This window comes from Rhinolophus ferrumequinum, chromosome 18 (genome assembly GCF_004115265.2).
Source record: "Rhinolophus ferrumequinum isolate MPI-CBG mRhiFer1 chromosome 18, mRhiFer1_v1.p, whole genome shotgun sequence".
Lineage (NCBI taxonomy): Eukaryota > Metazoa > Chordata > Mammalia > Chiroptera > Rhinolophidae > Rhinolophus > Rhinolophus ferrumequinum.
In genome coordinates, this window is record NC_046301.1 from 17488966 (window position 1) to 17503897 (window position 14932).

At 41.5% G+C, this 14932-nt stretch overlaps 1 protein-coding gene across 7 annotated transcripts in view; it reads right to left on the bottom strand.

Annotated features, from left to right (window-relative positions):
• INPP4B (inositol polyphosphate-4-phosphatase type II B) overlaps positions 1–14932 on the bottom strand; it is a 613177-nt gene that overhangs the window by 562299 nt on the left and 35946 nt on the right. For 4 of the 7 annotated variants that reach the window (XM_033135152.1, XM_033135156.1, XM_033135158.1 and 1 more), the window contains exon 1: positions 8819–9012. The exons of 1 other annotated variant lie outside the window; for it this stretch is intronic. The gene's annotated coding sequence lies outside the window, so the exon portion shown is untranslated. Of the gene's footprint in view, positions 1–8791; positions 9013–14932 lie in introns of those variants that run through there. 2 more of the 7 variants (XM_033135157.1, XM_033135153.1) reach the window with 2 other exon arrangements.

Consider the following 14932-nt stretch of genomic DNA (forward strand, 5'->3'; position numbering starts at 1 on the left):
GAGAGAGAGAGAGAGAGAGAGACAGTTTACTTCTAGAATAAGATATATGATGTGATAGAATCACAAATAAGTGACAAATGGATGGATGATTCAAAAACTTCTGCTGGAAAATGCTTAACTATTTTTCGGAAAAAATCTATTTCATTTATCTCACACCATACACCAAAACAACGACAGACAGACTACGGAGCGGGGGAAATCATTAAAGAATTAGATGTAAATTGCTTTCAAGGAAGAATAATTTAGGTAAATTTTAGTCTTTTCTGTGAATGAGAAAGCATTGCTTAAGCAAAAAGAGTAATGAAAGAAATATGACATTCAACTTACCTACACACACATTGTCAACTTTCATATGTGAAAAAAAGATAAGAAAGGAATCAATATATAACATAAATGGCAAAAGGGACTGTATCCCGAATACACTAAAATCGATGGGGGGAAAACCAAAGCCCCAATATACACAAACAGGCTAAACAGGAATGAATATTTAAAAATGAAGCACAAATGAAAATAAGCATTTCAAAAATGTTCAGCCTCACCTAATCAAACAACAGTAGAAGAATGTAGTACTTTAAAGCCTAAGACTTTAAAGTAAAAAATCAATCTTGGTCCAAGACCCAATTCTGTAATTTATCAGTTGTGTTACCTTGGGGAAGTAACTCACCCTCTCAAAAAATGTTTTCTAACTTTTAAAATGGATGATAATATCGTCCTCCTCTTCCAGCTGTTGTAAAGATTAAATGAGATAATATAAAGATTTGCATGATGAATGGCCTATAAGAGGCGATCAATAAGTACTGTTGTCGTGATTGATAATGATGTTACTGTCGTTACTGCTGTCGTTACGATCATCTTCACCTTTCCAATTAACAAACATTCTTAAAAAATAATATCTCTCAATTCTGATGAGGATAGAGATAGGATTTATGTACTTCCAGGGAGAATGAAAATAGGTGCAGTCTTTCTGGAAAGAAATCTGGCCGTATGGATAAGGCGTTTTTTAAAAGGTCATACCCTTTATTCAGTACACTAATTCTAGGAATTGCTGCAAAAAAAAAAAAAAAAAAAACCAACAGTGGAAAATATAGGCAAGGAATAACAGAAAATGGGGTCATACAGAAAATATTTATCACAGTATGATAACAGGAAAAAAAAATGCCAATAATGTAAAAGTGTCAGTTGAGAGGATGGCTAAACAAATGACAATGACCCACATGCTTGACTACCAGAGAGCAATAAAAACAAAAAGTTAGAGAAATGTTTCCATACATGGAAAAAGTGATTTTCTTTTGTATTCATTGCTGTAACCCAGAACAAAGGTTAGCATTGTACTTGACACATAGTAGGGGCTCAATCAGCATCTACACTTAATTGAACAACTGAATTGAAAGTGAAAAAAAAATGAGAACTCTCATTTCACACACACACACACACACACACACACACACACACACACACAATCTTAACTTTTAAAAAAGACTCACAAGAAATCCTAGAAAGAAATATGATAAAATACTAACAATCTTGTATTTGGGTGATTTTTTTATTCCTCTTTAGGCTTTTCTCCACTTGCCAAATTTTCTTCAATGAAGATTTATTACATTTATAATTAGGAAAAAATAAGTCAGAATGAAAGAAATCAACTAGAAGCCAACTGGCTTGATTATTTCTCATTACACTATTCTGAGTATGTACCAGTCTTCACTCCCACCCAAAATATAAAATGGGAAATGAGAATATGAATAACATGAATAAATTGGGAGGCAGTCTTTAAAACACAGCCTAGGGAAGAAAACATTATGGTAAATTTCAAGAAAGTCAAAAAACTGTGTGTCTAATATTAAGAAAATTATACATGGGTTTTGCTCCCTATATAATTTATACATATAAAAATATAGGACGGCATAAACCCTTCAGATACAAATTACTTATTTTCTCTATAGTGGAATTATATTTACTCTTAGACACACTGTCACAAAGATTTATACGTAGTAGTTACTGTCAAATTTTTGAAATCTGAAAAACTATTACTCATTCACAATTTCAACTCTACACAAAATCTATAAGGTCTACTTTAGGAGATCCATGACATTCTCAAAGGGGAGAACCAAACAATTTCTCAGATTCCCAAATTCTCAAACACATTCACCAGGGATAATTAGCCCTAGGAAGTGAAATGTCATGTCATCTAGAGCTTAAAATCACCTGGAAGTATGACTGCTGGCCACTGGCTGGCCTCACGAACTGAAAGGCCAGTTTCCAGGACTGTGAGATTTAAGTTTACACCTCAGTAAAATTTCAGATTACTACATGTCATGTACCTTTAAGACAGATGGTGAAATCTTGGATTCATGCCAACTAAATTCTTTCCTGCAAAGGGTCTGCTGTCTCTATGTGTATCTCTGTAGAAGGAAAAGGTTATATAAGAGAACTGTGGTGATAAGGTATGCAAGACAGTTAACAAATGAGAGTTTCTTTTTTAATCTAAGAAATTTAATGTAGTCATTGGTTTATCAAGTAGGTACTAACTACCTAACATGTTCAAAAGGCACAGCTGCATACTTCTGATGATTAAGAAACAGGACATACGCGTCATAGAACTTAAACGGAAATGCATTCCTTAATTATATCAAGTCTGCCATATTTTCCAGGAACAAATTCAAGTGCTTAATTTACCTAATGCTAGGATTTCTGATTTTTTAAATATTTAGTGTTTTTACTGTAGTCATTACCCTATTTTTGTAAATAACTGCTTCATAAATATATTTCCTTTGGTATAATTTCTAGAATGTGCTTCCAAAAACTCCAGAGAAGGGAAAGTGAGTGGGATTGTGGATGAAACAAAAATGGCCATGATTTGACAATTACTGAAACTGGCTGATGGGTACGTGGGAGTTCATCGTACTATACTATTTTTTTATTATTATGTTTGAAATGTTACATAGTAAAAAGTTCTTTGTTAAAAGCAGTGTGTTTCTGAATTACGCCAATTTATGTTCATTAACTTTTCATTTGGCTCCCCTCCCACAGCAGCCACACTTAGTGAACACAGTGGAAACGCCTGCCATATTGATCTTGAAGAGATTCCAATCAGGTGGGTAGACAATGCAGAGGTCCTGTTCCCATGCACAGATGATGGAATACATTGATTAACTCTCCCATGACCCATAATTTAATCATTCAGCCGAAGACAGGGATTCCAGATTAACCAAGAAAAAATGGTTTAGACAAATTTCCGCTGTCACAATTATCAGTAAATTATAGTGCTACGTGGCTAATCCAATTTGGTCACTGTGGTGGCCAAGCCATAACTATTACAGAGGACATTAAGGGATCTGCTGAAGTGTCAGTGAGACAGTCTGCACTTTCTTTTTTCCCCCACATTGTCTCAAGGGTAATAGATCAAGAAAAATGAACAATTACAGGCTTCAAGTCCGAGAAAGAATTGTTTTAGCCTGTGTGATGACAGGATTAGGCTTTAAATGCAAATGGTAAATACAATGTCTATTTTTAGAATGGCCATATTTTTTTTCTACCACATTCACTTAATTTTCCCTTTTGCTTTCTCTTCCCTAGTCATAAGCAGAATTTTGGCACATTTAATTCAATTAATTCCTAACAATTCCTCACATAAGCAGACCCTGCTCTAAAGCAGAATATGTTAAATATTACAATCAAATCTTTCAAGTATTACAAACAATAGATCTTCTAAATACTGCTAAGGATTTAGCTGCCCGTTGATTTTAATTTCATTAACTCATTCATGATATAAATAAATTGGGTTTAAAATAAAAGTTTTAATAATAAATCTATTGCAATTAAAATGACCCAGGGCTACTAAGCATTGCACACTGCCATCTAGTGCTCAATGCCTCTTTAGTTCCAAAGGCACAATGCACGTCTTCCGGAAAGTAGAAATGCTCTATTTTAAAGCAAATTCATTCAGAAAGACAGGCCTGAATTATATTTATTGATAATTGCTTCAAGATAAAAAAAAAAACTATTAGAAATAAATGAAATTTTTTAAATGGTGTTTTTTTTAATACTGGGCATCAAGTATGTCACATATTCTATGATGAATGTGATGTATGCTGATGCTATCGTGCAATGTGTGGTTTTCCACCAAGTTTGGCACATGAAGATGTTAAATAGGATATTAAATAATCACTAACGATAATTTCAAGCTTTCTTAAGAATTTAGCTGTACTGTCCCCTCATCTACAGCTTATAATTTCAATTTAAGATGCCACTGGTTTTTAGTTTATTTACCCAGCAGTGAATAATTTTTTGTGTTTTGGTTGTGCTAATCGCTACAGCTCATCTCTGATCTTTAGGCTTTGAGAAAAGTAAATCCCCATGATAATGAAATGAGAACCATGTAAAAGAGTAGATTAAGGAAAGGATTGCTGTAGATGACTTTGCTCTTGTCGGGGAGTATATTTTATCTGCTTCATTGTCTTCTACAATGGAAGTTCCCAGCTTGGTCTACTTGATGCACTGTAACTACCTATTTTAAGAACTAAGGTGAGAGGTGAAAGACATTATTTCTGTTCATTAGGTTTTTCAGTAAAAAGTACTAAAAGGATTCTCTTTAAACCACTATTGCATAACTTTTTAAAAATCACATTCTTTTGTTGAGAAACAAAAATTTCAGGTTCTCCTTTTAAAGTACTTAAAATTTATAAGTAAACGATATTAAAAACATATTTTCTGTGGAAAAGGCAGGACATTGTTCAGTAATTTCAACATTAGGCCTGTTGCATTGCTTCATTTGGATAATTAGAAGGGCAGGTAAAAATAGACAGATGATAGACAAATGGATGAAAGGAAGGGAGGTAGGGTTTGTTTCTCCTTTAAGGGAAGTGTTGCCTCCATCCTCTTAGATTCATTAATTAAGATAATTCCCAAAGGAATCACAAACCAAAGCCACATGATCTGGAAAACTTCTCAAGATTTCCTTTAATCAGCTTAACCAAATGACTACTGACAAATCTATTTCACTTAGTTCTGCTAAGGGCTATTTTGAGGCCTCCTTCACACAATTAGGACACTAAGTTGGTATGGCTACCCAATGCAGAAGACAGAATTTACTCACAATGTTGCAATTGAAGACACTCAGTTTGGAAAATATGATTTAGAAACACATATTATATTGAAATCCAACTCTTCACCCTATGTTGGGATTACATCTCTCAGGATAGCTGGACGTTTGGTAAAATTACAAAGTCAATTATAAAAAAGTCTACAGTTGCAACTCCTAGATATTTAATTGGCCTTATGGTATACCAACTATAACAAGATACTTCTAGGAAATAAGAGAGTGGCTACAACTCCACTATATATAAGAAAAAAAAAATCCCACTGTAGTTATATATCTACCAGGGGTGCCAAAAAATGTATATAAGTGGACACTTTGGTCAACGTTGCTCAAGCAGTAGCTCACCATAATCACAAGTGTCTGGACGCTGATGGTAACCACTTTGAACACCTCTTGTAATTGCAGAAGTCAAATTAACTTGTATTCATCTTTTGTGATCAGTATATATTGAGTATTACAATTTTAATATAGTTTTTCTTTCTTAAAATGTGTATATATTTCTTTGGCACCATATACATATTACATTACATTATATTATATCATATCATATTATGTTATATTTTATATAGAGAGAGAGTTATAATAAAATTTCATAAGCATTTTTAAAATGCTCCCATTAATCTGCAAGGTAGTAAAAATATATAACACAAGTGAACAAACAAGTGTTGATTCAAATGACAATCGTGCCTGAGACTCTGAAGATTCCTTAAAATAGTCTCACATATCTTAATGTGTTTTCTAGGTCCGTACTGCATTTAAAGTTTTGAAAAACAAAGGCTGTGTGCATCTGACACACAAAAATGCAATCACATCATTGGATTCATTTTAAAATAAATGTTTAAATGGAAATTATTTGTCTAATAACCTTATTTCTTAGGCCTGAATATGAAAGCATGTGTGCTTATGAGTATATCCTAAGGAGCTTTATAATCAAGGATTTCTAATTCAACATAAAAAAGTAGTAACAAAATGGCCTATAAAGCAAAATCCCCGGGGTTTCAGAAAGACAAGTCATTGAAAACTTAAGGTACAACATACTGAAGGGACAGACACAGCTTTCAACTGAACATTAACATTTAACTTGAGCTTGTTTAAAACAGCATGTTTCTATCTATTAAAATCCCCATGGTTATGAAAGACAAGAATTTATTTCATACAGATTACAAAAATTATGATATTTATATACCTGATATTAATACTGACTAGAGATTATGTACTGTGAAATAAGAAAACGTAATAGATATTCAGCAAGCATTTCACTGACTAATTATGATTTTGTATTTTTTTTAACTTTGTATTCTCAGATGTCAGGTACTTACCTGGAAACTGACATCCATTTGGTTGCTAAGAGATATGAAATCAGTTTGCACTGTTTTTCTCTGTCTTTTAGAGAATCGCCCTCTTGGGTTTTGCCTTAAAGTAGTGAAAGTTAACTCTCTTACCCATGTGGACATTGATGTTACTTGTACTAGAAGAAATTCCCAGGTCTCAGAAAAGAAATGAATTACTTTCAATTTGTCCGATTTAGAACAAATATCTGGCTTTTCCATAATCTTAATGATTTTCCATTTCACTCAACTGAAATATAATAGCATTATTGTATAATCAAATTTAATAGATGAGTCTATGTTATGAGTATTTTGACAGAAGTCTTATGAGAAATGAAGTTATTCAGTCAATTTGCATCCCCAAAATGAAGTTCAAACCCAACAGTTTCAAAGTATTTTCTGCCTATGACTTTGTGTGCTTCTTTAAACAGCTGGAGGAACAAGACTAAACTTGGTCTATCTGGTTTTTCTTATACTTTATCAAAGGATCACAAGCAAGACGCAGTTATAAATATGTACATTCTAACTGGTCATTAGTTTGTCACAAATATAAATATTGATTTGCCTAATCAAAGAGCATGTTCTTCTAAAACAAGTGCAGTTCTTAAATCACCACGTTTTCTAATGACACTGGACATCTAGACTCTCTTACATGCACATTTCATAACCTTTCAAGGACAATCCTCTAAATCACATTTTAAAGAAATACGCTGAAAAGGCATTGCATTGCAGCAGCATTTTGTATTACTACAAATCCAAGTGGTTTAATTTTTAAGGCCCGTGTACTTATCACATGTACTCTCATTTCATATCAGTACTTTACTGGAGTATATGGCAAAGGAACACAAGATAATGCATTTCTTTGTCTACTAAGTGAGACAATGCCCACTTGCCAATTCCTCTTGCTACTCAACTTCTTGCACACCGTCAGCCAGCTGCCCTGTTGGTGATTCCTTGCATCTTATATGCTGTTTTAGCATTAAGTCAGATCACCACCATTTCTGGTCCAGAACCCATTAAGAAAATTCCTGTTACAAGCAAGGTCTTTGAAATGTAGTTGTACACTTATAAAAGGGTTGTCTAGTGCCCATTTTGAAGGGAAGAAGATAAAATTATTCTCTGTCTTCTAGGCTTTTACTTATTTTCTAGAGCCACACATTTCTAAACAAGTTCCATCATACTGGGAGAAAGGAGACATGCAAAATGTAACACCTGGAGTCTTAAAATGTAATGACCTCAAATAACATCTCAAAAAGAGGGAGGAAAGCTGCTCCCGGGAAGAAAAACCAGAGGCAAAGGAGCGAGTCTGCATCATTAAACGAAGAGTAATAGAAAACCCTCCCGGGTTTTTCCAGTAAGTTTTTGCAGCAGCAGCAGCAGCAGCAGAAACAACCTAATCAATATGCACACCCTCACCCTTCGAAACCTCTTGTCCCCAAACAGAAACTGTAGATCCCTCTCAACCTTGTCCGAGGAGGACAGAAAGGGAGGCGATGTCAGAGGAGTGGGGAGGGGCAAATACAGCTGTGTGGCTCCAGCATCCTCCTTCTTTTGAGCTACCAGCCGGAAAGTCCGCGCAGGCACCAGCCCCTGGCTCCTAGATCTCCTCGGGCCTGGGCCCTCCCTGCCAGAGGTGCGGGCGAGCTGGCAGAGCAGTTTTCAGACGCCAAACAGCGATCTACCCCTAGTCAGAGGCCCTCGCTTTCTAACCCCTTAGTGAGGGACCTCTTGGAGGTAGGACAGGAGACGCTTTGGTGGCTAAGAGGAGACGTGTGGGGCTTCTTTACAGGAATGAGGTGGAGGTGGTCACGGAGAGGGGCGCTTTAGTAAAAGCCAGGACTTGGGGCAACTGAGACCCCAGGGTCACCCTCATTCCCACTCACCCCCACTCCTAGCCTTAACGACGACTTCCGACCCCCCACCTCCGAGGCGGGGTGGGGGAGGGGGTGCGCGGGCGGAGGGCGGCGGCAGTTTTGCAGCCGGGATAGGGGTGCGAGCGAGCCCCAGGGCCAACGCCGCTGCTCCGAAGAAGCCACACAGGTGGGCGCAGCCTTGGAAGGTCAGTGAGGCCGGAGCTCAGAGTTAGCCGGGCCCAGACAGTGGGAGTGGGAGAGGGTGACCGGCCGCGCTGGCCGGGCCGAGGGGGGCTCTGGGCGAGAGGGTACGTGGGGCTGCAGAGGTTCCCAGCCCCCAAGGAGACACAGCGCACCCACCCCTTAGGCACAGGGCTGGAGGGGCTATCTGGGCTACAAGACCGGGAAACTTAAGCCAAAACACACAGGCTGCCCCCGCCAGGACGGACCCCCGCGCTCGCAGCCCCGCTCCGACGCCTAGCAAACCACCCACTGTCACCCACCCCACCCACCTGCAGAAAGCCCGGGCGGGTAATTACCTCTCCCGGAGGTGGATGGCGGGCAGCGGCGGCAGCAGCAGACACTTTGAGCCTGACTTTCCGGCGTTCGCGTGGAGCTTGTGAGCGCCGAGCAGAGCCGGGACGAGCTATTTATAGACCAGAGCCTGGGCGCCGGGGGCTGCGCACCCCGAGGCGGCGAGCGGCTGCGTTGGCGGCGCGGGGCAGCGGCCGCGGCTCCGCTCGGCTCCCGCCGCGCTTCCCGCTGGCGCCCGGCTCGCCCGCCCTGCCGCGCGCGCCCAGCGAAGTTGTCACCAGCGCGGCTGCCTCTCCCGCTGCTCACACGCCCCCTAGCACAATTGCTACTTTCTCCCCCCACCCCCACCCTCCCTGCACTCTTCCTCCTCCTCTGCACGTTTCAAGCGGTCTCCTCCCAATGTCACCAGCGGCCGAATAGAGGCAGCGGCGGCGGCGACAGTCGCGCAACTGGCGCAGCTCGCTCCCCGCTACTGATGGAATGGAGTTGATGCCCCAGCAGCCCAGCCTGAAATGACCAAAACACGCTTGCTCCGTGAGCTCACACCCCCTGCCCCAAACGTCTTCTGAGCCCCTCGGCGAGCGGGGGCGGTCGCCCAGCCTGGGCTGTGGGAGCACTGCTGCGGAGCGGTGGTGAGGGGTGACCCGGGGCCGCCACGGTGAAGCCGGGACCAGAGAAACCACAGGGTTCGTTAATTCTCTGGAGGCCACCACTGGCAGCGTCGGCCCAGACCCGGGAGCGGGTGGGAATAGGAGGCAGTGTCCCCCGTTTCCCAGACTGTTGCCTGCCACCACCTTGGGTCCCGTCTCTCTTGCCACTCCCCTCCGCAGTGGTCCGGGTTGAGGTCTCGCGGGGTAAACCTGGGCACCGGCTCAAAGCAGCACACGGCCACCCACCACCAGCCCCCACGTCGCGGCTGATGACTGAGGCCGAGCTACTCTCAACAAGCGTGTGTGCCTTTAGCAGCCCGAGTGTGTAAGGACATATCTGCGCTCTGCGTGTTTGGAGTATCAGGAAAACGGGGTACGTAATCACACAGTCTGAACGCAGGCTAAAACTCCGCCACTTCCTCGCCACCATGCCCACGGGGAAGGCTCGCAGCCTGCTTATTCCTGGCTGTGGGGTGTGGGGCAAATGACTCTCCCCATCTGCGCCTTACAGGTGCCACCTGGCGGTTCTCTTGGAGAGGCTTTAACTGAGCTGCTTAAAGGTAATGGTTGTGCTGGTAATGCTGAGCGCCAGTCCGGCCACACAGGCGCCCTCAGTCTTTTCTCTCCCCAAGGGTGCTTGAAATTCAGATTTTAAATAAAATAGAGTGGATTTGCTAGTACACACGGGTTACATTTGACGGCAGAGAGACTGGAATCCCAACATTAGGATGATGACTTTGATTTGGGTTAAGTCAGTATTTACAGTTACACAAAGTGGAAAGCTGTAGCTGCCCCCAGCTGTCACCCCTGTTGTCACTTCCTGTATCTAGACATCCATTCACTCCACAAACATTTAACTGCCACTAGGTTATAAGCTTTATCAACACAGACTTTGGTGTTTTGTTTTTCCATCAGTCTTCCTCAGAGATTGAAATAATGCCTAACCTGCTGTAGTTGCAATCAATGTTTATAGAATGAATTAACAAACACTATGGGCCAAAAACTGTGCTTGTCCCATTTTATCTCTTACTCCCTGAAGCCCTTCCCTTTCCTTCTCTTCAAGCTTTTTCTGCTACGCTCAGCCACCATCACAGGAGAGCTGGATCGTGAGAAGGAGGGTGAGTGGCCAAGAGTCCATGAAGGGCTGTGGGGATGGGATCCCACTTGAGGAACCCATTTGACAGATTTCTCCTCCATGGGGCAATGCTGACACACCCGTTTTGGAAAAAACACCCGTGTCGTACTTGGGACTTGAAGCAATGGATAAGTCCTGTTTGTAGAGATCTACTGACAAGATGATGCAACTTTCTCATTGGACAACAGTTTCAGCCTTTTCTTAAAGTACAGTAAGATTGAAAGAGTAATAGAACATCAGAGTGCCAGACTTTTGCCACTAAATTGAAAAGACATATCTGTCCTCTAACTTTAAATGGAGCTGTGTGTGTGTGTGTGCGCGCGTGTGTGTGTGTGTGAAGATTGCGACAGTGCTGGAAATACTAAACCATGTCTTCTAAAAAATAGAAGTTGTAAAATAGATACAGCTGTCTTTATGGAAATGAACACTCAAAGTGAAATACCCAGAAAACCCTCTTAAAATGAAAATCCAGACATCATGCTGACCAAGACCTTTTACTGGGCTGCTGAGGAAAATGTGATGTACCTGTATACATCATCTAGGAAGTTTAAATTCTGGGGAGGGAGGCAGGATGGGGAGCAGAAGGGGTGGGGGGGATCAAATGCGTTTACCGTAACATTAGCATTTTGAAAATCCACCAATCAGCCTGGCATTTACCATTTTCAGTTATTTGACAGAGTTTTCCTTGAATAAGCCTAGAGGATTCACATGCTTCTATGGTTTATTAAACTCATTCAGCATCCATTTTTATAAACCCTGAACGCTTAGCCACTTGTGCCACCAAAACATAACTCCATTTGCCAGTGAAGGACAAAATACTTTTCATTTCCTTTTGAAATATCTTTGCAGGACCAAAGGTCAAAGGTGATTCCCACTAGTTACCTTGCTGTCTGAAGCGATAAAATCAAGCCAGGATCCAGAGGGCTGGCGTCCCACCCTCCTTTTTAGTGAAGTAGCTCCTACTTTTTCATTGTATAAATTCATTGTTCCCGGAGACTTTTATTTCAGGTGAGACTGGTATGGCAAAAGGAGGACTCTTCACTTTCGTGATCCTTCACTATTAACCATCTCTTCTAAAATACAGCATCACGCATGACATAGGCTTTTTTTTTTTCACCACATTTATATTAATGATACCTTTGTAGATCAAGTCATTGTTTTCATTCCAGTTTTTAAAACCCTGACATTGGAAGAGTTAAGCTTTGACAATGATACATTAAGATCATCTCTTGCATATGCACGTGTGTGTATGTGTGTTTCTAAATTAATGGGGCATGTTCTTAGAAATGCAAATTTCACCCAACGTAACTAAAGGGGGGAACTATTGTCAAGTAGCTGGCTGTTCCTAGAACCTAAGAACAGGAAAGCAGTTGGGCATCAGTGACAACTGGAAACAGGGACATGCCACTGGGACTTGCTCTCTCCCTTTTCCCTATTACAGGAGCTGCTGCATCCTTCTCTCCCCGCCCCCAACCCCGGCTCCCATACAAACTTCCTCTGCTTCTCGGGTGTGCACTAAATTGCATCGTTACTTGAACTTCATAACCTATGGGCCCGTTCCAAATTCTAAAAAGTACCATGAGCTTTCAAATGCTTAATCAAACACAATGGCCTGGGGGTGAAGGTCAAGCCGTAGCAGCTACTCTGGTAACCAGGTGGACAGTGGCGGTAGACTGGAACAGGAGGGAAAGATTTAAAATTCCCAGAATGTGGGGCGTTATAGGTCGCTCTCGACCACTATGATCTCTTATCCTTGTTCTGTGAACATTAGCACCAAAGGCAGAAGGAGGCAGGGCGGAGAAACAGAAGGAGCGATGATGTGTGTGTGTGTGTGTGTGTGTGTGTGTGTGTGTGTGTGTGATGCGTGTGCATGTTTAAATGCTGGGTGAGGCAGAATGCCCCTTGTGGATGGTGCTGTAAGATGGCTTGTCCCAGCAGAAGTATCAACGTGACTTTATGATCTCTCGACATGGGACTGGATGCGCATGAGGAAGGACTCATGCACATCAAACTGTATTTCACAGACAGTTTGCTTTAGCTTCTTTTTTCATGGCAAATTAACTAAGATTTTTTTTTTAATGAAGGAAATGAGTGTGATACCATTTACATGTATTGAAGATAAACATTCTGTTCTCATTTACATAATAGTTACATTTCTAAGGTATATATAAATTATGTGTTTGAGAATGAATCATGTTTCAAAAATAATAGGGTGGTAAATCTTAACATTTCTGTGGTCATAAACCCCTATGAGAATTGGAAGAAAGCTACAGACTCTCCCCAGAAAAAAAATAGGAACAGATGCACCCACACGTAGGGTGGGACATTATGTGACATATTTACTTGAGATCTGGAACTTCAAACATCATGTTTCTTTCATCTTCCTCCAATCACTCCCATTTGAACAAGTGAAACAAAAGACTACAGATTCTTGAACAAAAGATTCAAAATGCCAAGTAGGTTAAAGCCAAAAAATTGGTTGGGGACAGAGATGCTGGAGCATATGTGAACCTGGGGAGCGACTTCCCCTCCCACCCACAGCTGCCCTGAATGAAATGAGCAGTAGGTAGAAAAAGAAGGCAGAGCTCTTAGAAGGATGGGAGAAAGATGTTGTGTTTATTTGCCAAGACTACCGTAACGAAGTACCACAGACTGGATGGCATAAACAACAGAAATTTATTCCTCACAGTTCTAGAGATTGGAAGTCCAAGCTCAGGGTGCTGGCAGGATTGGCTTCTCCTGAGGCCCCTCTCCTTCGCCTGGAGATGACCCCCTTTCTCTGTGTCCTCACATGGCCTTTCCTCTTGTGTACACACACCGCTGGTGTCTAAATTTCCCCTTCTTATAAGAATAGCAGTTAGATTGGGTTGGGGTCCCCCTTAACAGCCTCATTTTAACCTAATCACCCCTTTAGAGACCCTACCTCCAAATACAGTCACATTCTGAAGTACTGGGGTTGGGGACTTCATCATATAAATTTGGGGGACACAACTCAGCCCCTGACATATATGCACTGCATGAAACTCCAGAAAGAGTCTGGGTTGGAAGTGGGATATAGATTCCCCACTTATGTTCAGAGGACCCCAGCATAAAGAAATTTGTATCCAGTTTTCCCAATGGAGTATTTTGAAAAACTCAGGCTTACTAAAAGTACCCAGAACACGAGGGTGTGAAGTGGAAATACAAATGGTAGCATGCCTTATATAGATCCTAAGGGGCTGAAGACGATGGCCTGTCCAGCCCCTGGGCTTTCCTGTGGTGTCTAAGTGGTGAGGAAAGGGTCCCTGTGAGCTGCAGGGGGCCTGGAAATGAGTCAGGAAAGAGAGCCGGGGGACATGAAAGAAGTTACCTGAGAGGGCAAGCTGATGAAAGACGAAGGAACGGGGTGGCCTGTGGACCATTATGCAGAGATGTGGCAGGCACTGTACCTACCAGGCATTAGGCCAACTTCAGAACAGTCAGTGGCTGTGCATTAGAGCAACGTGATGCTTCACACACACAGATAACAGAGGTCAAGTCACCTTTCTAGAAAATGAGAGGTCAGCAACATCCAGACATGTCCCCAATGTCGTGATGCTTCGTAAGTCTCACCTGGACCAAAAAGCTACCCCAGAGGTGAGGGTGAAGGCGAAGAGAGGTTTTAAACCAGGATAGGCTTGGCTTCGATTACTGGATAGGACTAAGAAACTAAGTTTTCTGCTGCTGAGTACAAATGGGCACTTATAAGTTAACTTTATTATACAAAAAGTATGTTTCACTTTTTGTACCTGAAATTTAGAGACTCTGCTGCCTTTTTTCTTCCCCCCTTTTTAAGGAGGGCGCAATGCGGGGATTGAACCGGTAACCTTGGTGTTATCAGCACCACACTCTAATCAACTGAGCTAACCAGCCATCCCCTGCTGACTTTTAACAATTAGGATATTTTAAGAGACCTCTGGGACAGTATCAAGTGTAACAACATTCTCTTCATAAGGGTACCAAAAGGAGAAAACAGAAAGCAAGAGATCGAGAACCTATTTGAAGAAATAATGACTGGAAACTTTCCTCACCTGGTGAAGGAAACAGACATATAAGCCCAGGAAGCGCAGAGAGTCCCAAACAAGATAAACCCAAACAGGCCCACACCAAGACACTTTATAATTAAAATGGCAAAGGTTAAAAAGAGAGAATTCTAAAAGCAGCAAGAGAAAGACAACTAGTAACTTATAAGGGGGCTCCCCTAAGACTGTCAGCTGATTTCTCAACAGAAACTTTGCAGGTCAGAAGGGATTGGCAAGAAATATTCAAAGTGATGAGGAGCAAGGACATACAACCAAGACTACCCAGCAAGGCTA